Source organism: Carcharhinus amblyrhynchos, chromosome 1 (genome assembly GCF_965287045.1).
Source record: "Carcharhinus amblyrhynchos chromosome 1, sCarAmb.v2.hapA, whole genome shotgun sequence".
Lineage (NCBI taxonomy): Eukaryota > Metazoa > Chordata > Chondrichthyes > Carcharhiniformes > Carcharhinidae > Carcharhinus > Carcharhinus amblyrhynchos.
The window spans coordinates 95,908,572-95,931,426 of record NC_137324.1 but is presented as its reverse complement, the minus strand read 5'-3'; the positions used below and the strand labels follow the sequence as shown (position 1 = coordinate 95,931,426).

The window sequence follows — 22,855 nt, the reverse complement described above, 5'->3', positions numbered from 1 at the left end:
AAGGTTAGTTAGGAAAGTTCAGTCACTAGGTATACATGGAGAGGTAGTAAATTGGATTAGACGTTGGCTCAATGGAGGAACACAGTAAGAAGTCTGGCAACACCAGGTTTAAGTCCAACCAATTTATTTGATAGTAAACTCTCAAAGCTTTCGCAAGCTTTACTGTGTTACTTTGGAATGAGGTTGTATAGAACATTGGTGAGGCCGAATTTGGAGTATTGTGTGCAGTTTTGGTCGCCTAAGTACAGGAAGGATATTAATAAGGTTGAAAGAGTGCAGAGAAGGTTTACAAGGATGTTGCCAGGCATTGAGAAACTGAGTTCAGAGAAAGGTTGAATAGGTTAGGACTTTATTCCCTGGAGCATAGAAGAATGAGGGGAGATTTGATAGAGGTGTATAAAATTATGATGGGTATAGATAGTGAATGCAAGCAGGCTTCTTCCACTGAGGCTAGGGGAGAAAAAAACTAGAGGATATGGGTTAAGGGTGAAGGGGGAAAAGTTTAAAGGGAATATTGGGGGGTGGGGGGGGGGCTTCTTCACACAGAGTGGTGGGAGTGTGGAATGAGCTGCCAGATGAAGTGGTGAATGTGGGCTCACTTTTAACATTTATGAAAAACTTGGACAGGTACATGGATGAAGGGGGTGTGGAGGGATATGGTCCAGGTGCAGGTCAATGGGACTAGGCAGAAAAATGGTTTGGCATGGCCAAGAAGGGCCAAAAGGCCTGTTTCTGTGCTGTAATGTTCTATGGTTCTATAATGCTGCAATATTAGAATTCTGTGATTATAACATTGAATTGAGTTTCCTGGCTCCTGTGATTGCTTGTTGTTTACAATTGTTTGGATGCGATGAGGTTGGCAATTGGTGGTTGGTTGCTAGTCTGATTGCTTGCTAAAGTTTGTTATTTTGAAGCATGGTGCTCCAGGTATGTTTAGTTCCTCTTTTGCTCAGGTACTTTGTATTTTCCACTTTTCCAAAGCTACTATCCAGGTGTATTATTACTGCGTATTGAAAAGATATATTTTAAAAATATTTAACACTTGCAGTTGTTTGCCATAATAATGGGTGCTGCAGTTTTTCAAGGGTAAATTAGATCAACAGAACATGAAAGCATTACAGTTTCACAGGTGATTAGAAACAGTTTATGAAATTAAACTCTGCCTGCATGATGAATATTAGATATTTTATGATACCAAGCATTGACAGAGGGAAAATTCATTGAGACTGCACTCCTGAGTAAGAACTTGCTGGATAAGAGCATGAATCAGCAGATTGATGCCTTCATTTTATTATATTTTGCCTAATTTGAGCTTCCAGTTAGTGTTTGCTTGCTCGGTGAGCGTACCTGGCTAAACTTGTGCTGTGCTGATTAAGAACTGCAGGTAAATTTTGCTGTGTTAAACTGTGCAGCATTTATTTTCAGAATAATAGTACGATCAGGAATATAATCTGAAATGCCAGTGATTTGAAAAAAAATTGTTACTGGGATGTGTGGTGGCTTTGGAAAAGCAACATGTTGCAGATGATGGTATAATAGTCAACTTTGAGGCCTCAAAAAAAATCCTTGGATGGAAGTGTGGTGTGGTCGTGAAAATGATTTGAATCCTTTCCACTCCATAGTCAGCTACTGGGCATATTGGAATTTATGGGTGTTTCGTCCACGATGCCGAAGAGATAATGGATACTCGTATTTATGCAGCTGTCTTTTGGTATTCTCTGAGCGATTTTGGTCTTCTGCCACAGCACTGAGTGTTTTTATTCCATAAAACAGCTAGCATCAGTTTAGCTGTTGCTCTGAAATCTTTACTAACCTGGGCTTTGATTTGATCCAATTAAATGCGTGTATACGCATTGCATTTAGATTCATAGAGATTTACAGCATGAAAACAGGCCCTTTGGCCCAACTTGTCCATGCCGCCTTTCCTTTTAGCCTTTAAGCTAGTCCTAATTGCTCCCGTTTCTCATAATGATACATCTATTTTGACAATTTTCGAGGACCCATTCTAATACATGCTTCACACGATCAGGCCAGTGGGTAGCCCCATGGCCCATTTGAACTTGGTGAATTCCTTTTTACACTCTTCATTTGTTTTTCACTAACACAAAATTCCCTCACTGAAGCAGTTATTTGATGAGTTAGTAAATGTTGTGGGTTTTGGCTTGAAACCAGCTTTGTACCTCGTTCTTTTTTCTGGTGGATCCATTTCAGTTCACTGTTTGTCATGTAAAGCCTTTAAAGCGTTTAGACAGTTACATGAGTAATATGGGTATAGAAGGATATGGGCCAAATGAGGGCAACTGGGGCTAGCTTAAGAGTTTTGAAAAAAAGACAGCATGGAAAAGTTGGTCTGAAAGGCCTGTTTCCATGCTGTAAACCTCTATGATTGTATGTGTGGCCTTTGTTTATTTTAAACTAATGCGCCTCTCCTCAGCCAAGTGGCCTGCACTGCCTGCTTGATCACATGTGCCTACATACAAGTTAGGTGAAACATCCATTTCTGAGGTGAAAATTGAGGTTAATTCCTAATGCGAGTATACATTTCTTAGCAGAAAAGGGGATGTCTGGATGTCTACTTATTTGTCAAGTATATGCCTAAGCATGACTTTTTGGTGCTGAAAGATTAGGTTAAGTTGTATGCTGTGTTGACTTGTACACCGTGATCGGCGCCAGGTTGCTCATTCCTAGTAACTCAGAAGGTGGGGATTTCCTCGGATGGTGATGGCTAACACAAAGGGACATAGGAGTGGTAGTTATAGGACGGATGTCAGAGGTAGGTTCTTTACTCGCAGGGTAGTAAGGGTGTGGAATGCCCTGCCTGCAGCAGTTGTGGACTCGCCAACTTTAAGGGCGTTCAAATGGTCAGTGGATAGGCATATGGATAACATTTGGAATAGTTTAGGTTAGAGGGTCATTAGATTGGTTCCACTGGGCGGCGCAACATCGAAGGCCGAAGGGCCTGTACTGCACTGTAATGTTCTATGTTCTAAACCTTCCTGAGCCACTGACGAACTTGAATGATTGTTACTGTGACTGTTAGGCAGTAAATGTATAAGATTTTTAATCAATAAAAAGAGAGAATTTGACTTATTTTAAGTACTGTTACACAATGCTCTTATCAATTTGATTGAGTCTTGTCACTTGAGTTTCCAGAAGCTCCATAGTTCAGCTTGACAACTGCTGCTGCTATTTTCAGTGCAGTTGCTCTGACCAGTTTAGGAATGTGAATAGTCAGAAACTTTTTCCCAGGGTGGCATAGGTTTAAGTGCAAGGGGCAAGGTTTAAACAAGATGTACGGGGCAGATTTTTTACACAGTAGTGGGTGCCTGGAACTTGTTGCCGGGGTAGGTAGTGGAAGCAGATATGGTAGTGACTTTTAAGGGGCGTCTTGACAAGTACATGAATAGAATGGGAATAGAGGGATATGGTCCCCGGAAGGATAGGGGATTTTAGTTCAGTTGGGCAGCATGGTCAGTGCAGGCTTAGAGGGCCGAAGGGCCTGTTCCGGTGCTGTAATTTTCTTCTTTGTGATGTTGTTATAAGGGATTTCTCTGAGCCTGATCCCAGAAGTGTGAGATGCCTAAAAGCTACAAGAGGTTTGTTGAGTTTGGGTAACCCAGCTTGATTATACCACATCAGGACAAAAGGAGCAGTCGGATGAGTTGACAAAAAGGCCTGTAATTGTAACAAGTAACCCATTATAACTGATCGTTTTATGGGTGTGGATTTTTAATTTTAAAAGTTAGTAATGAAGAGGTAGGTAGGTAAGAAATCATGGTTCCTTCAGTTGCCGAAGAGAGATTAAAAATAGTCCAAAACTGGGATCTTCCACTTACTTGACTGATTTGTTTGATACAATGACCACTCTGTTATTTCGGCAAGTCTGTACTTTATGGCTTTTTTTGCAGCTTGCTTTGTTGAATGAGGAAGTGCTTAACTATTTAATTAGTGATCAATTGAACAAAACATTACTAGTGATGTATAAATTAGTTACGCAACATGAACTGAGAATAAACCTGCCCAGTATGCAGAGAAAAAAAATCAATTGTTGTGTGATATGGAGCAAAACCTGTCATATCAGAATTTTTTCAATTATATTGAAGCAAGTGCAGAAGATAATATACGTTCCAGCAAAATGTCCTTTTCCTTTATCCAGTTACTAGCACGGGATAGCCTTTGGGTAAGATCATGTGTGGAAAATCATATCCTGCGATTCAACTGGTTTGTCTTAACGTGAATGGGAATTTCTTGTTAGTTTCTTGGTAAGCTCCAATACACTTCCGCCAAAGATTTATTTGTGGAAAGCACCACTCCCACATATTCACCCACCCAACCTTGATGTTGCTGGTGGGCCAGTCAGTGTTCATTCACCAAGCTGATCTGTTTGGAAGAGGAGCTGCAGGTTGGTGCTGGGTGAATTGAACTGCCTACCCAATGCTCAGTGTTTTCCTGCTGGCACCCACTTACATATGTCCTGCAAAAGGAGATAGCAATTTTGAGCAGTGTTCAACCACAGACATCTCTTGTCAGAGGAAACTATGCCAGCAGACCCCAAATAGTGTTACAATGAAAACCAAATGCCTAAATAATGATTATGTTGCAGCTCATACTGATACTGTATGAATGAGGGTCTGCTATGGCAATCAAGAGCCAGCAGTGCATGTTTGGTTGCACTTGCTAGGATGCCATCTATTTCTGCAAGTTCTGGCAAGCTTATTATAAGTGAATTGGAGACGTGTCCTCTTGGGATCCAAGCCAACAGAGAAATGAATTCCAAATTATGCAATCTGTTGTAAGGATACCTGCAGCCACCATATTTCAGAGGGTCAGCACAAGTAGGGATTGTAATGGTCAGCCGGCTGTCTTTGCTGACATTTTGCATTGCTGACCTGTGGGAATAATGGGGTGGTGGGATATAGAGGGCAGTCCTCTTGGATGGAACTTTTGCAGTACCACCTCACCTCAACAGCTAACTGTGTGGGTTCAGGTGGTAAGCTTCTCCGTCATTTGGCTACAGATCTGTGTCAGCACCGAGAACTTCCTGTTTCTTCCTTACATTATCTGTATAGCTTTGTTGTACGTTGTTGATGGATTGACATTCTTTTTAATGCCTTTAAAAGCTTTCCAATTTTGCCCCAACGTCATTGTGACATTCCTGTTTAATTACCTGGCGTTGTGGATAGTTATGTAGGTGAACTTGGACTGGAGGATTGAGTGCTATTTACTTGTGAAATTTAGGGTGGTGTTAAGATGGGGCTAAATCATTCCCAGTTGATTTTCTTCAATGTTATTCCTGTTTTCTCCATAATATCAGATTTGCATCTTGAAGACCAGAATTACTGTATCTCATTCTGCCTTTGAATGGGGCTAGTTCTTTGCTGATGAAGTTGCCCTTTGAATGAGTGCAGAGTCTTGTACTTATTTGCTGAACCATAAATTATGGAAGAAATGGAACAAACTTGGAAACTATTGATAGTCCCATTGCTTTTGGAATAAATTTTGATTGTTGCTTCCAAACTGCAGAAAAATTGAGATCTCTGAACATACAAATTATGAGCAGGAGTAGACCACCCGGCTGCTTGAACCTTCTCCGCCATTCGATAAGGTCTTGGCTGATCTGATCGTAACCAAGAAATACACATTCTTGCCTGTCTCTGATAACCCTTTACCCCCTTGTTAATCAATAATTTAACTAGCTCTGCCTTAAAAATATTCAAGGACTCTGCTTTGCTCTTGCTGCCTTTTGAGGAAGAGAGTTCCAGAGACTCATGACACTCTGCGAGAAAAAAATTCTCCTAATCTCCGCTCTGAATGTGTAACTCCTTATTTTTGAATGGTGACTCCTAGTTCTAGATTCTCCAACAAGAGGAAATGTCCTCTCCATTCCTACCCAGTCAATATTCCTCCGGATCTTAAAGGTTTCAATCAAATCACCTCTTACTCTTAACGCTAGCAGATACAAACTTAACCCCTCCAGCCTTATAAGACAACTTGCCCATTCCAGGTATTAGCCTAGTAAACCGTCTCTGAACTGCTAGCACATTTACATCGTTCCTTTAAATAAGGAGACTATTACTATACATATTATTCCAGATTTGGTCTCGTACAACTGAAACATAACTTTCCTATTTAGTAATCAGTCCCACTCACAATAAATGATAATTACTTTCCTAATTACTTATTTTACCTATATAGTAGCCTTTTGCGATTCATGCAGTAGGACACCCAGCTCCCTCTGCACATATGCACCTCAAGAGCTTTGCAATCTCTCGCTGTTTAGATAATAAGCTCCTATTCTATCTTCCTGCCAAAATGGACAATTTGCCCACATTATTTTCCATTTGCCAGATTTTTGTCCACTTAATCTATTTACGTCTCTTTGTAGCCTCCTTATGTACTCTTCATATTTTACTTTCTGACCTATCTTTGTGTCATTAGCAAAATTAACAACCATACCTTCAGTCGATCAAAGGATTCTGAAGAATTCTGCACCTATATGCAAAACCTTCCTGAGGCTGCTGCAGTAACTGTTTATTGAGTTAATGAAAAGCAAAATCCTTTATATTTGAAATGTATGTACCATCTGTTCTGGTGTGTGTAATGTCACACAATACCAGCAAAGCTTCTATGGGTACTTGTAGAACCAGCTTGTATGGGTTTCCGATAACGGGCCAAAAATGCTTGTCCTAAAAAATCTGCAAAAATCTAACTTTGGACTCGAGTGCAAAGCCATTTGCTTCCCCTGGTCAGCTTGGTGTCCATTCTCTAAAGCACTGTTCGCTGGAGCAGTATATGAAGAAACCAGAAAGATAAATGTAAGTGGGATGTTATCATTGTGGACTACACTTAAAAATCTGCTGCAAAGGTCCAGGATAAAACTCGATGGTCCATGGACAGTGTTATGGTGGCTACGGAGGATCGTCAGTTGATCTCCCCATGGGCCTCGTAGAATATGAGCTCCCATATTAGGTGAGTGGAGGCTCACTCAATAGGGAAAGTTGGGGGTGGGGGTGGAGTTGTTTAAAACCAGCTGGCTCCACTCAGACCAACAGTTGAAGGACCTGCAGCTGACCTGTACTCTGCTGAAAGATGCTCAGAACACACTGGAAATGAAGGGTGATTGGTGACAGAAGACAGGCCTTGGTAAGATTATTGCATTGGTGACAAGGAGTAAAACAATTTTTTTTTTCCCGCTGGATGATCTTTACCATTGGGATAAGTAAAGCTCCAGTAAGAAAAATCCTTTTTGTTTTTTGGATAAATTTAAAGCCAGTGATGTAAGCATAAAAGACTGGACCCAATATGCAGAGTGCACGCATTACTTTTCTGGGGCCAACAATATTGAGGGGGCATTGAAGCAGAAAGTGATCCTGTTGACAGCATGTGGGGTCATAAGAACATAAGAACATAAGAAATAGGAGCAGGAGTAGGCCATCTAGCCCTTCGAGCCTGCCCCGCCATTCAATAAGATCATGGCTGATCTGTTGTGGCTCAGTTCCACTTTCCCGCCCTCTCCCCATAACCCTTAATCCCCTCTCTTATCAAGAACCCATCAACCCGCTTCTTAAAAATATTTAGCGAGGCAGCCTCCACCACTTCAACGGGCAGAGAATTCCAGAGATTCACCACCCTTTGAGTGAAGAAGTTCCTCCTCAACTCCGTTCTAAACCGCCTCCCCTTTATCTTGAGGCTGTGCCCCCTAGTCCTACTGTCTTTTTTGAGCGGGAAGAGTCTCTCCACCTCTATCCTATCCATCCCATTCATCATCTTATACGTCTCAATGAGATCTCCCCTCATTCTTCTAAACTCTAACGAGTACAAGCCTAGTTTATTCAGCCTCTCCTCATAGCTCAATCCCCTCAACTCCGGTATCAGCCTAGTAAACCTCCTCTGCACTCCCTCCAGGGCCAAAATATCCTTGCGCAGGTGCGGCGCCCAAAACTGCACACAGTACTCCAGCTGCGGCCTCACCAATGCCCTATACAGCTGCAGCAAGACCTCCCTACTTTTATATTCAATCCCCCTCGCTATGAAGGTCCTGAATTCAATGTAATAAAAAGCCCAACCTATATGGATGCTCCTGACTCCAAAACCTTTTTTGAGTTGGTGGACTTGATTAATGACTATTATGACCCATAACCTTCCATAATACACCAGTGATACCTCTTTAACACAGCACGGTTATCCCTGGGGAATCTGTCCCTGAAGTTGTGGCCAGGTTGTGAAAATTGGCAAATCACTGTGATTTCAGGCCACCCTTGAATGACATGTTGCGAGATGGACCAGTCAGTGGAATTAACATTGTGATTTGTGAAGGGGAAGTCGTGTTTAACGAATTTACTGGATTTTTGTGAAGATGTGACTAGTGCAGTGGACAGAGGGGAACTGGTGGATGTGGTGTTTTTAGATTTCCAGAAGGCGTTCGATAAGGTACCTCATAAAAGGTTGCTGCAGAAGGTTAGTCTACACGGAGTTGGGGGTAAAGTGTTAGCATGGATTGAGGATTGGAAGCAGAGAGTTGGAATCAATGGATGCTTTTCTGGTTGGCAGCTGGTGACTAGTGGAGTGCCGCAGGGATTGGTGTTGGGGCCTCAACTGTTTATCATATACATAGACAATCTGGAGGAGGGGGCTGAGTGTAGGGTAACAAAATTTGCTGATGACACAAAGATGAGTGGAAAAGCGTGGAGGACACGGAAAGTCTGCAGAGAGATTTGGATAGGCTGAGTGAGTGGGCGAGAGCCTGGCAGATGGAGTATAACGTTAGCAAATGTGAGGTTATCCACTTTGGTAGAAATAATAGTAGGAGGGACTATTGTTTAAAGGGTGAAAAGCTGCAGCATGCTACTGTGCAGAGGGACCTGGGTGTCCTTGTGCATGAATCGCAAAAACTCAGTCTGCTGGTGCAGTAGGTGATCAAGAAGGTGAATGGAATGTTGGCCTTTATTGTGAGGGGGATAGAATATAAAAGCAGGGTGGTCTTGCTGCAACTGTACAAGGCATTGGTGAGGTCGCAACTGGAGTACTGTGTGCAGTTTTAGTCCCCTTGTTTGCATAAGGAAATATTGGCCTTGGAGGGAGCACAGAGAAGGTTCACCAGGCTGATACCGGAGATGAGGGGGTTAGCTTATGAGGAGAGATGAAATAGACTGGGTCTGTACTTGTTGGAGTTTAGGCTGAGGGGGGATCTTATAGAGACATATAAGATAATGAAGAGGCTAGGTAGGGTAGAGGTAGAGAGATTCTTTCCACTTAGAAAGGAAAACAGATCTAGAGGGCATAGCCTCAAAATAAGGGGGGGGGGTGCAGTTTAGAATGGAGTTGAGGAGGAACTTCTTCACTCAAAGGGTGGTGAATCTCTGGAATTCTCTGCCCATTGAAGTGGTGGAGGCTACCTCGTTGAATGTATTTAAGTCAGATAGATTTCTGATAGACAAGAGAATTAAGGGTTATGGGGAGCAGGTGGGAAAGTGGAACTGATCCACTTCAGATCAGCCATGATCTTATTGAATGGCGGGGCAGGGTTGAAGGGCTAGATGGCCTACTCCTGCTCCTATTTCTTATGTTCTTATCATGTGGAGATGCCAGCCATTGTTGTGAGACTTTTTACTGAATTAACATTGTGACAATCCAAATAAAATTATTGGCAGGACTTGATTTGGATCTAAAGAAAGCCATTGAGATAACTCTATCTTTGGCGAATGTAGAGAAAGGAGCTCATGAACTACGAGAAACATCAGACAGCCGTGTCCTCTGGGATAGACCTCGTGCAATGTCCATACCACAACTGAGAGCAATGATATTGGTAAAATATCTCAGGGGTGGAGCCTGAGTCGCATCATCAGGCAGTCAAATAGGTCAGGGACAGTCTTCAGACTTGTAAAGAGCATATTCCAGAAGGTAGGTTGTAGATGCCAGAAGGTGGACTATTGCAAGTGCTGCAGAAGGCCACAACCAAAACCAAAGTGTAGGGAAAGTCACAACATGTAATATTTTGGAAAAAGGCTAGTACAGGACCATACCTTGCAGTTAGGCCCACAACCAGGAACAAGGAAAATGTTCTTATTTTGCATTCTCATGACAAATGTTACCTTCATAAAGGTGCTGTTAGTAAATGGACACCCATTAAAAATGGAAATGCATACAGGGGCTGCAATCTCCGTTATCAGGGAACAGACTTATAATCGACTCTGGGCTGGTATTCAGCTCCTGAACTTGGAAAGCACAAAGGCCAGGCTGGCCACCTCCACGGGAACTATTGCAGATAAAAGGCACCATGGCAACCCTATTAAGTTATAGACAGCAGTCAGCCCAACTTCCACTCGTCATTTTACTGGACAAGGACCGAGCCTTAAGGATAGAGATTGGCTCCAATGCACCAGACTGAACCAGCTGGAGATCTTTGGGATGGGCAAGGGGGGGATTGTAGTGCAGACTTTAACAGCCATGGGGATGACCACTGCCTGTATCAAGCCTGTGAGTCGAGCCTGGAAGCCTGCCCCTCCAATTAATGAGGGCATGGGTTCCGAGATGGAAGTGGAAGAGACTGGTGCCTCCACTGAAGCGAGACCTCAAGAAGGATCAGAGTCGATGACTTCATGGTGCTCCCTTTGGAAGTAAAGGTCTCCAATCTGCTTCACACCTTGACCCAGTTCTATCTCCAGTCGACCTGATTGCGAAGTGGTGGAAGAGCCCCATCCTGGCCCCTGCAGGGATGCTGGGAAAGAAATGGACTTGGGGAGGAATGTCATGATGACCATGACGAACCTTCAGTGGATCTCCCCATGGGCCTCATAGAACGTGAACTCTGTTAGGGAGTGGAGGCTCAACCAGTAGGGAAGTAGCAGCGAGGGCTTAAAACAAGGCTGATTCCACACAGGCCGGCAGGTGAAAGATTTGATTTGACCCGCACTCTTTAGCCATTGAATGACGTTTCATACATGCTGTAGATAAAAGGTGATTGGTGATGGAAGACTAACTTCAGTAAGATTATTACAGATAAGAAAGTTATCTTGCAAGACCTGAGATTGAATCCAGCCCTCTATTCTGGAATGAAAGGTTTCTCTCTTTGATTCTTACCCAGTTGTGTTTGTGTGATAGAAAATCTAAATAATTAGTGTCACTTAAAGACCGGAGACATAGTTTTCTGTCAGAAAGTAAAATGTGATACTGTTGCTTTGAAAGAATTCTTTAGAGGGTGGAGTGGACATGATTGGAATAGTGTATGTACGTGGATCAATGTTCTGGCCTAACCTGTTCTGTATTTGATTGAGGTGTGGCTGTGTTGGCCCTGCTTTTTAAATAAAATGCTCCCTTTACAATCTCTGGAATCTGCCACAGATTTGTCCTTGGATCCTCTTCTACTGCATCTACACACTATCTCTGACATTATTCAGAGGCGTGGGGCAGATTTTTTTAAACAGATTGGTGCCAGGATTGGAGGCTGACAGGCCTGTGCCATGATCCTGATCCCAGTCCATTTTGAGAGAGGTTGATTCCGGATCAAATCGGTTACCCGTCTGTGAGCAGCAGGTAACCATTTAATTAAATATAAGCAAAGGGCCTTTTAAAGCCCTGTTCCTGTGCCAGCTGAGATTTCTAGTCTGTGATTATTCCCATGAGGAACACCCCTGCCCCCCTCCACCCGCCCCACACACACACACACCGCTGCTGCCCGTGAATGTAATGGTTGCCAGGCCACAGCTGTTGGCTGTCTCTGTGGATTATGGCCAGGCATCTGTGGTATTTTTAAAAAAGAAAATAAGCTTATCATCGCTTGTTCCTTTTCATCCACAAAACTTTAAACCCTGACATTCCCCCTCTGACTCTCCACCACCCCTTGTAAGATTTTCTTCAAAATCCACTCCTTTGAGCAAAGTTTCAAGTGCGTTACAGAAAGCTACTTCCTTGGTTTCCTGTTAGCCTTTCGCCTGATGATATTTCTGTGAAAAGCCTTGAGATATTTTTCTGCATTCAAAGATGTTGCACAAATGCTGATTGCACTGGTAATCCCTCCCCTTCTTTTCATCAATTCCTGTCCGCCTGAGAAAAGGTAAGCTGGAAGGAAATTACAGGAATTTTTAAAAAAATGAAAAATTGGACTTCTTTTCTAAGAAGACATTTCAATGTTTGTAACATTGGACTGGATTTTACAGGGCGACCTCATCCCGTTTAAAAGTCACCCACAGTCACAAAAGGTTCCCTGCAGAAATCGTAGCGCTACGGTGGGAATGGCATGAATTGCTTTAAGGCAAGACTTCTGCTTCATCTTGCAAAGAAGCTCTTTGAGGGGGAATGCTTTTGATGGGGCTAGAGGACCAATAATGACAGAACCCCCGTTCCCAGCACCAACTTGCATGTCTAAAGTTGCCAGGCTCTGTGCATGGCCAGGGTCTCCTCAACCTCGCTGTGGATAAAATACTTGTAGCTGTGGGATGAGACCTTTAAGTGGCCATGAGTTGACCGCTTAAGGGCCTCAATAAGTGTGTGTGTGTGGGTGTGTATGTGCATGTGTCTGCCACCTTGCCTTCAAACCCGCCCAGGCTGCTGGAGGGAGAAGTGTAAGATCCAGTCCGTTGACTCTGGCAGCTCCCGCTGTGGTGCGATGTGACATTCTTAGATAGCATGTGGCCTTTAAACATCGTCTGTTGTCGCAATCTCTAGAGTTCTGAAAGCCAAGTCCTTTCTACAGAAAAATTAATGACAAAATACAATCTTCTGCTTTTAAAGCTTTTTATACAACTCAGTAAAGTGCAATTACTATAAAATTGTTTGCTAGAAACTGTAATGCTGAGCTGTAACTTTTTATTAAAATAGCACCTTTGCATAGCCTTTTTGACCCTCGTAATAAGAAAATCTCCAAACAAAGGAAGTGCGAAAATAGTGCACAGTATTCTAGTGTGTTCTAAATATTGTTTAAAATTCAAATATATTTGGAACATGTATATTCTTTGTTACGTACTGCTGTAGATATACTGTCATTAATTTCAACTAGCTTTGATGTCCAGTGGAATAAATAAGTGTTTTAATGTTGCAGGGATACTAGGCGAAAAAATGTTCGCTTTAATCAATGCCTATTTTTAATATTGCTATGGATTTGTCACAGTGCCAGGAATAATATTTGGAGATGCTTTATAACGTAATAAGGCCTTTTTAAAAGCTTTCTTTGACTTTTTAGGGCTGTAGGAAATATATTTGAACCAGAGCATGGTACTTCCCAAACAATTCTTCAATATGCAATTGACAAAATAAGTGTGAATTTTGAATGATTTCTGTTTCTGATCAGCATATAAAAAAAAAAGAAAAAAAGTAGCCTTTGATTGAAGGGTATATTGTCCACAGTATTTCTGCTACCACTGATGCTTCTTCTGTTAAAAGACTTGTACTGATTTGTTGTTTGCCCTTAAGGAGCAAAAATGACATGTGCATTAGCTTGGCGTGTTTGTCAGGTTCCAGGGAATATGCGGGTGTCCGCGAAGACCAATTTGCTCCCAGGAGGTTTTCCCTAAATAAAACAGGAGACTGTAGGTAATTGAATTTTAGGGTGAGCTGCTGGTTCGGAATTTTCACCGACTGTGTTTTCTCACTGCCTCTGATAAGCGCGTGCTTTCAAGGAGGTCGCAGCAATCTTATTTGGTCGCAGCAATCCTGGGTGGGCCTTTCCTGGATTTGGGGTAGATATCAAAACTCCTAAGTGAAGCATTCGGTGTCCTTTTGGTGTTTCCTTTGACCACCTTGACAGCACATCCCAGACTCAAGCTCTATGCAGATGATTCACTCTGGTAAACAGGTGTCTGGCCACATGATTGGTCTTGACTGTCTCAGTATGTTTGGAATGGCAGCTCAGGTGAGCACCTCTGTGTCTGATATTTTGTCCTGTCATCTGATCTGAAGGCAACTCAAAGCGCTGAGTGTTTTGGCATGACACTGGTACACAATCCCAAGTCCTGCTTGCAGAGACTGAGTGGGCAGGATTGATTGCTCAGTAGACTTTGGGAGGCAAGCTTTCCCAGACTGATTTGGAAGACTGTTGAAAGTTACACTTGCTTTAACAATTTATGTATGTTTACTGTCACCAGTATAGACAGCTTGAGAGAGTGCTTGTCTTTGTTCGTAAGATGTGGGTGTCACTGGCTAGACTAGTATTTATCGTCCAACCCTAGTTGCCCTTTAGAAGGTGGTGGTGAGCTGTCTTGAATTGCTGCACTCCATGTTGAAAGAACACCCACAGCGCTGTTAGGGTTTTGACCCAGCGACGGTGAAAGAATGGCGATATCGTTTCGAATCCCAGTGGCTTGGAGGAGAACTGGCAGATGGTGGTGTTCTCGTGTCTGCCTTTGTCCTTCTAGATGGTAGAAGGTTTGGAAGGTGCTGTCGAAGGAGCTTTGGTGAGTTGTTGCACTGTATCCTGTAGATGGTACACACTGCTGCCACAGTGGTGGTGGAGGAAGTGAATGAAGAAGTGGTGGGGTAAGTGTGTTGTGAAGATAACTGAACTTAATATTAATGACAGGTTCTGGGCATGGATTGAAACCTTGGGTTGAAATGGGAACAGGTATGTTCAGTTTACTTAGTCCTGATCATAAGACTCAAGGTGTTGCATTTATTAAAGAGCCAGCCCATGTTATATAGCATGTCCACCTCTGAACTGCCAGCAAGTGCACAGTCATCAGCAAACAGGAAATTGTGAAGTATTTCCTTGGAGACCTTGGTCTTTGCCTGGAGTTGTCTGTGATAGAGCAGCTTCCTATTTATGTGATATCTGATTTTAATGCCAGGGTCTTCATTATGGACGGCATTGAAGAAAATGGTGGAGAAAAATGTGCTGCAGAGGGTTGGAGCTGGTACACAGCCCTGTTAAGCTCCATTAGTGACTAGGAATGGGTCAGAGCCTCGGCACCACTGAAGAATTGAGTGAGCATTCTGTCAAATGCCTGTGAAACCATTGAGATTAATTTCTCTGCCTGCTTCCAAGGACCCTTACAGCTGACTTTCCATGGTCTTGGTCAAGTGAACAAACATGGTGTCGAGGACCATATTCTGTACTTCCTGGAGGTATCTGACTACAGACACTATCAATCGCTCTTCAATGAGTCAGTGAAACTGTACTGACTCTCTGGCAACAGATCCTGGTTGTGAAACTGCACTCAGTGGTTCTGAGGAATTCTGGTGAAGATTTTGCTTGCAGTGCAGAAGTGGGAGACTCCTCTCTGCCTGTACAGGTGAACAGTGAGAGAGGGTGGAATACTTTTGTGAGATGGTTCATTTCTCATGCATAAACTGAGAGTTCAGTGAGTTTCTTGAAAAGGAGTTGATGTTATCCTAGACCTCAGCTGGAATAGCATCAATTCCTGCAACTTCGGCTTTAAAAAGGAGTTAAAAGTTATTTAAAAATTTCTACTGAATTGGTACGCACAGCCATCAGACTAATGCCAGAATTTTACATTGCTCAGGCAGGCATGCACCAGATCTAGAAGTGCATGAAATCGTGCAAGAAGACGTCAGACGCACAGCCCGTCATCATTGTACACTCGTGCAGTGTTTCAGTTGGCGGGCACACATGCAAGAGCTGGAAGTGTGCCATCGACAGTCAAACAGCCAATTAGGGGCCAACTGAACACAATTCTCCATGGTTCCGTCTGCTTTTATGGTTGGCAGGTGGCCTGCTTGATCAGACAGTCTTTACGTTTTAGCTGCAACCTCGATCCAAGGTGGGTGAAATATCAGGCTGAAATGAAATAAAGAAAATTGCCTGGAGACAGGTTTGTGCTTGAATCTGAAGCCTAGATACTGTTTCCAGCGTTTTCCCATTGTAATTTATTCCATCCCTGTAGCTCCCTGAGATGGCTCCCTGTCAGTGTTCTCCTTGAGGCAGTGCATTAGAAGCGCATCAATTCCACACCCTCTGTTTTCTCCAGGCCCGCCTTCTTCCCACCCTCCCCGACAGCGCTGAGCCTTTCCCAGCATGCATATCACACTGGTTACCCATTTATTGGCCAGCAACTTTGAAATCCCGTTCTGGCCGGAAACGTGTTTTGTGCCTGATGGGTGAAACGTTCAGGCTTTTATTTCAATTGAAATGGTTTATGGCAGGAAAATGGTGAACTTGGGATTTACTATAAAGTTGATTGACAATTTTATCTTGTGTTTGTCTTCCAAGGGAGAACGCACATTTGCATTGCGCTATTATTGGACAAGGATAATATTGTTTTCTTGTTTACTTTCGAGTTGCTTTTTCACAGCGAAGGATTGTTTGATTTGTAGATATGGAACAATGGATTGTATTTCTTCTGGCAGCTGCAGATCCCTGGGTTCAAGTACTGCTACAGGACTTGTTAGCTAGGAAAGAATCCAGCCACTTGTGCAGGCAAACCATTGTGTATTGGTTGCTGTCCCCAGCCAAGATAAATGGAGAGGCTTGGAAGGCACCATTGGCATCCAGCTGTAAAATTTGATGTGAACTTTAGAGTTAGTAGGAATAATGCTTTACATTGCTCTCTAATCACTATGCTAGGATTAAAAAGTAGGGAACGGTAAATGTGTGTGCGCAGAGCACTCAGATTGCTCAAAGTGTCGAAGCCAGGACCGTAAGAATGTACAAGAGTGGAAAAGGTAATTACAGACTATTAAATCTACTATAACAAGTACGAAGATTGGAAGGAACCCACACCCTTCTCTCCTTTGCAGTGAAATTTTGATTGAGTTGCTTCTCTTATCTGCCTCTCCTCCCTACACCATGTCTCCGATCTGTTGAGATTAAAAAAGTCCAGTTGAATGCTATAATGGGAATGGAGTAGGGGTGGGTACGACATATGTTATTAGAGTGGTGAACTGAATGGACTTTACTCATCCTAGGCATTTGATGCTTATAAAACTCTGGCCATAAAACTTCTAAGAACAAATCATTTTTAGAATGATAATTAAATATACAATAGAACAGAAAGTACTGATATTATGAAAATTATTCATGAACTAAAATAATGGGACTTCATGGGGCATTCTTTCAACCAAATATTTTAGTGTTATACTAGTGAATTTCTTGTAGCATTGCTGGTGGTAAGTTGAAGAACATGATGTTGCTGAACAGCATATTCTTCAACTCACCACCAGCAATGCTCACGTAACTCGGAGCATACTCTGATACAATACGGTTGCGTTGTTGTTATAGTTTTGTTAATTTGCATGTAGTACTGCGGCAGACAGAACTCAAAAAACTTCTTAACAAAAAAAGTAAAGAAGAACTGTGTTAGAAAAGAATGCAAAAAGGAAGCAGCCGATGAAGGGAAGAAATAAAAGTAAATGAGTTAGATCAGAAAAAATGACATAAGAGGCTGCAAAAAAATAAATGGATGAACACCAAGATTGGTGGAACGGCAAATTGTGCGGAGGGTGTGGAGAGTCTGCAGAAGGATCTAGATAGGCTGGGTGAATGGGCCAGGAACTGGCAAATGGAATTTAATGTTGGCAAGTGAGAGGTGGTCCGCTTTGGTAGGAATAATGGTAGGAAGGATTGTTACTTGCGTGGAGAAAAACTGCAGCAGGCGACGGTGCAGAGGGACCTCGGGGTCCTTGTGCATGAGTCGCAAAAACCCAGCTTGCAGGTGCAGCAGGTGGTCAGGAAGGCGAATGGGATGCTGACCTTCATAGCGAGGGGGATTGAATATAAAAGTAGGGAGGTCTTGCTGCAGCTGTATAGGGCATTGGTGAGGCCGCAGCTGGAGTACTGTGTGCAGTTTTGGGCGCCGTACTTACGCAAGGATATTTTGGCCTTGGAGGGAGTGCAGAGGAGGTTTACTAGGCTGATGCCGGAGTTGAGGGGGTTGAGCTATGAGGAGAGGCTGAATAAACTAGGCTTGTACTCGTTAGAGTTTAGAAGAATGAGGGGAGATCTCATTGAGACATATAAGATGATGAATGGGATGGATAGGATAGAGGTGGAGAGACTCTTCCTGCTCAGAAAGGACAGTAGGACTAGGGGGCACAGCCTCAAGATAAAGGGGGGGGCGGTTTAGAACGGAGTTGAGGAGGAACTTCTTCACTCAAAGGGTGGTGAATCTCTGGAATTCTCTGCCCGTTGAAGTGGTGGAGGCTACCTCGCTAAATATTTTAAAGATGCGGGTTGATGGGTTTTTGATAAGAGAGGGGATTAAGGGTTATGGGGAGAGGGCGGGAATGTGGAACTGAGCCACGACAGATCAGCCATGATCTTATTGAATGGCGGGGCAGGCTCGAAGGGCTAGATGGCCTACTCCTGCTCCTATTTCTTATGTTCTTATGAATAGTGAGAGGTTTGTATGAAATTATAGCAGGAAAGGAAAAAAGAACAGTTTTTAGCAAATAGAAATGGGAACAAAATCCAACCAGAATTAGTAATTGTAAATTGACTGCAGAGGCAAATAAATGAGCAGTAATGATTCAAACAAGAGAGCATGAAATAAAGATGTAGGGACATCTAAAGGTAATAAGGTACTTGCCCATACGAAAGGACTGTAGGCATCTCTCTCCATTATTCTACTGGTTATATAGCTTGAGAGGACCACTCAACAAATCTAAAGCAAAGTGAGGAGGTGTTTCTTCATGAGCTTCTACAGCAGTATGGAGATTGTACCTGGACCATTAGAGTCATTCTGCATCACATTCAGTCATCTAGTGAACTGAGCTAACTAACAAAAGAATCAGAGATAAAATAGGGAATTGTATAAACTGTATCTCTGTAGCTAATTTCAACCCCAAACTAGAACCAATTTAAACACATTCCCTTTCAAGTACTCATCTCCACAATTTGCTTAACATTTTAAAAACATCAGGACAATGGCGTTCGCTTTGAGCTTACTGCTATATTGTGATGGTTGTAGTCTGGTATCACAGTGTATGTTTGAATAGTCTAATATCTTGTACAAGGAATCCTGCGAGCCTGTTGGGAACTAACCTCTAACTATGATGGAAGTGAGTACAGGTGATCTTGAAACTTTGGAACTCCGGTGGCACTATTTTTGTTTCGAGTGTTGTGACTCAATTCTAAATGATTAACTTCTAGATTTACTGATTTTGTTTTCCCTTTGTTAGTAGTGAGAGTATACAGAACAAAAAATTATTGAAAATAAAGTAGAAAGTTGAGTGGCACAGGAGTCCTCTTTGTTAGTAGGTGGCTCACTCCACAACTTGTGCAGAATTAAAATGATATATTAAAATAATGAATGCTGTAGAGGAAATTCATTTGAATAACCTTAATCAGGTTTCTTTAGGGCGTGGCCTTTAGGATGAAACTGCCTCTTCTTTGGCAATAATTGACTATCTCATGGCTGATGTGCAAAATAGGAAAAGAAAAACACCAGTGACACTAATATAAACATGCTATTTATTATGTGCTGAGTATTGTTCTAAAGACAGACTTACATTGTATGTTAATTGCACCTCATCTGGAAAGAAGTCATTGCCCTTGAAATTACAATTGCTTTTAAAAAAAAATTTATTTGACACTTTCCTGCTGTCCTTGTTTAGCTTTAATCCTGAACTGCATGGTTTGCATTGTGCCCAGGAAGATTTATACATCTGAAAATGTAACAGAGCTCCAACTATGGCATTAGTATTTATTATTGCACCCTTGAGGGGATTTATATACCCCCATGTATATATTATTATTGGCAGTTCCTGAAGTCAAAATTATTTTCCATATAAAGTGAAACACTTGATTCTGGTACAAAAAGTACCAATATGTAAGTGATAGTGCTGAGAGATGTGTTTTAAGGTGTTTATCAGATTAGTAGTATTTTTCATATCCTGAATTGGACAGTTTCTAATTTAGATGCAATTTGTCATCTCTTCCTGTGAACTCATTTCCAATGTATACCATACAAATCATTTGATTCCTGTCAGTATTTTACTGTCGTAAGTGTCTCATTTGCTTTATTAACCTGATTAGTATTAGCCTCAGTTTGCATTCTTGTGCTTCCCCTTCTGGTTTCACTGATAGCTGTTTGCGATAACTTGCAATACTGATATGCAATTCTTGCTTCAGTTCCTAGTGGTGACAACAACAAGAGAAAGCTGGTGCAGAGTTGTTACTCTAGAAATAACACCTAAACTTTATAAGTGCTTGAATGTCATAGCAACTCAGATATAGTTGCTCTATTTGTAGACTGAAGACTGCATACACCTCCTTTATTTACTGAGCTGTGCAAACTTTGCCAATATTCACAAATTTCCGGTTCTGTCAAATTAAACTGCTTGAAGCTCGCAGCTTACAGACAACTATTGGATTAGTTGAGCCTATCTGATCAAAGAAATTTCAAGTTGCGTGACAGAACACCGTCATACTTTCCTCTTGAGTAAATCGCTTGTTTTCACAAATTAGTCTTTTAAGTTGGGTGTATCATGTGACAAAATAATACTCGTGCTTCTCTGGTCTACCTTAAATTAACTCTAAAAATGCCAGGTGTGCAAGACATGGTTATACCACGTGTAAAATAGTAGCTTATTTTGGAATGCTGAGAGGAAAGAAGATGTTTAGTGATGGCATCACGATGGAGGTGGTGACAATGGTGGAGGATAAAGGTGATTGCTGGTGAAGTGGAAGAGGAGGTAAAGGGGGATCCTGTTGTGTTCTGGGTGGCTGGGGATGTGATGAAAACAGAAGATTGTGAATTGGAATGGATATGTTTCAGGGCTTTGCAATCACTGAGGGGAACCCTCAGCTGGGGAAAAGGCAAGACATAACAGAAGCTTTAGTGTGGAGAGTGGAACTTGTCAGAGCTACTGGTGTTCTGCAGGAATCGATGCCTCCTGGACTGCTCAGGGAGACGAGATGAAATTGCGGCGCATCTGACAGAGATCTTTGTCTCTTCATTGGACACAGGTGAGGTCCCTGAGGATTGGAGGATAGCGAATATGGCACCCTTATTTAAGAAGGGTAGCAAGGACAACCCGGGTAACTATTTTATAAATATATAAAAAGGAAGAGGCTGGCTAGGGTGAACGTTGGTCCTTTAGAGGATGAGAAAGGGGACCTAGTGGTAGGGGATGGGGATATGGCTAAGGTATTGAATAACTTTTTTGTTTCTGTCTTCACGGAGGAGGACGTGAATAATTTGCCAGGTGTTAGCGATGGAAAGGTGGTAGGACTGGAGGGTCTTAATGACATTACTGTTACTAGAGAGGCGGTGCTCGACAGAATGGAGGGGCTGATTGTGGACAAGTCCCCAGGACCGGATGGAATGCATCCGAGGGTTCTGAAAGAAATGGCGGAGGTGATAGTGGATGCCTTGGTGGTTATTTTCCAGACGTTGCTGGATTCCGGGGAAGGGCCGGGAGATTGGAAAGCGGCTAATGTTACGCCGTTGTTTAAGAAGGGTGCCAGGCAAAAGGCGGGGAATTATAGGCCGGTTAGTTTAACGTCTGTGGTAGGTAAAATGTTAGAATCTGTCATTAAGGAGGAAATTGCGAGGCATCTTGAAGGGAATTGCTTGATAGAGCAGACGCAGCACGGTTTCATTAAAGGGAAGTCGTGTCTGACAAATTTACTGGAGCTCTGAGGATGTGTCTAGGGTGGTGGATAGAGGAGAGCCGGTGGAGGTGGTCTTTCTAGATTTTCAGAAGGCGTTTGACAAAGTACCTCACAAGAGGTTATTGCAGAAGGTCGAGGGACATGGAGTTGGGGGTAGGGTGTTAGCGTGGATAGAGGATTGGTTGTCAAATAGGAGGCAGAGAGTGGGGGTCAACGGGTGCTATTCGGATTGGCGGATGGTGACTAGTGGAGTGCCCCAGGGGTCGGTGCTGGGGCCTCAGCTTTTTACCATTTATATAGATGATCTGGAGGAGGGAACCGAGTGTAGGGTGTTGAAATTTGCTGATGACACCAAGATTGGGGGAACGGCAAATTGTGCGGAGGGTGTGGAGAGTCTGCAGAAGGATCTAGATAGGCTGGGCAAATGGGCCAGGAAATGGCAAATGGAATTTAATGTTGGCAAGTGTGAGGTCGTCCACTTTGGTAGGAAGGACTATTACTTATGGGGCGAAAAACTGCAGCAGGCGACGGTGCAGAGGGACCTCGGGGTCCTTGTGCATGAGTTGCAAAAACCCAGCTTGCAGGTGCAGCAGGTGGTCAGGAAGGCGAATGGGATGCTGACCTTCATAGCGAGGGGGATTGAATATAAAAGTAGGGAGGTCTTGCTGCAGCTGTATAGGGCATTGGTGAGGCCGCAGCTGGAGTACTGTGTGCAGTTTTGGGCACCGCACCTGCGCAAAGATATTTTGGCCTTGGAGGGAGTGCAGCGGAGGTTTGCTAGGCTGATACCAGAGTTGAGGGGGTTGAGCTATGAGGAGAGGCTGAATAAACTAGGCTTGTACTCGTTAGAGTTTAGAAGAATGAGGGGAGATCTCATTGAGACGTATAAGATGATGAATGGGATGGATAGGATAGAGGTGGAGAGACTCTTCCCGCTCAAAAAAGACAGTAGGACTAGGGGGCACAGCCTCAAGATAAAGGGGGGGGCGGTTTAGAACGGAGTTGAGGAGGAACTTCTTCACTCAAAGGGTGGTGAATCTCTGGAATTCTCTGCCCGTTGAAGTGGTGGAGGCTGCCTCGCTAAATATTTTTAAGACGCGGGTTGATGGGTTTTTGATAAGAGAGGGGATTAAGGGTTATGGGGAGAGGGCGGGAAAGTGGAACTGAGCCGCGACAGATCAGCCATGAACTTATTGAATGGCGGGGCAGGCTCGAAGGGCTGGATGGCCTACTCCTGCTCCTATTTCTTATGTTCTTATGTTCTTATGGGCTGACGAGCTTGACGTCCATGGTAGGGAAATTGTTGGAGAGGATTCTTAGGATGTATGCGCATTTAGAACAGAATAATCTCAT

At 43.0% G+C, this 22,855-nt stretch overlaps 1 protein-coding gene across 2 annotated transcripts in view; it reads left to right on the top strand.

The window, feature by feature from the left end:
• The window catches only part of stim2b (stromal interaction molecule 2b), a 128,618-nt gene that overhangs the window by 44,099 nt on the left and 61,664 nt on the right, over positions 1-22,855 (top strand). Inside the window, exon 1 of one of the 2 annotated variants that reach the window (XM_080189143.1) lies at positions 14,266-14,469. The exons of the other annotated variant lie outside the window; for it this stretch is intronic. The gene's annotated coding sequence lies outside the window, so the exon portion shown is untranslated. Of the gene's footprint in view, positions 1-14,265; positions 14,470-22,855 lie in introns of those variants that run through there. 2 annotated transcript variants of the gene reach the window in all.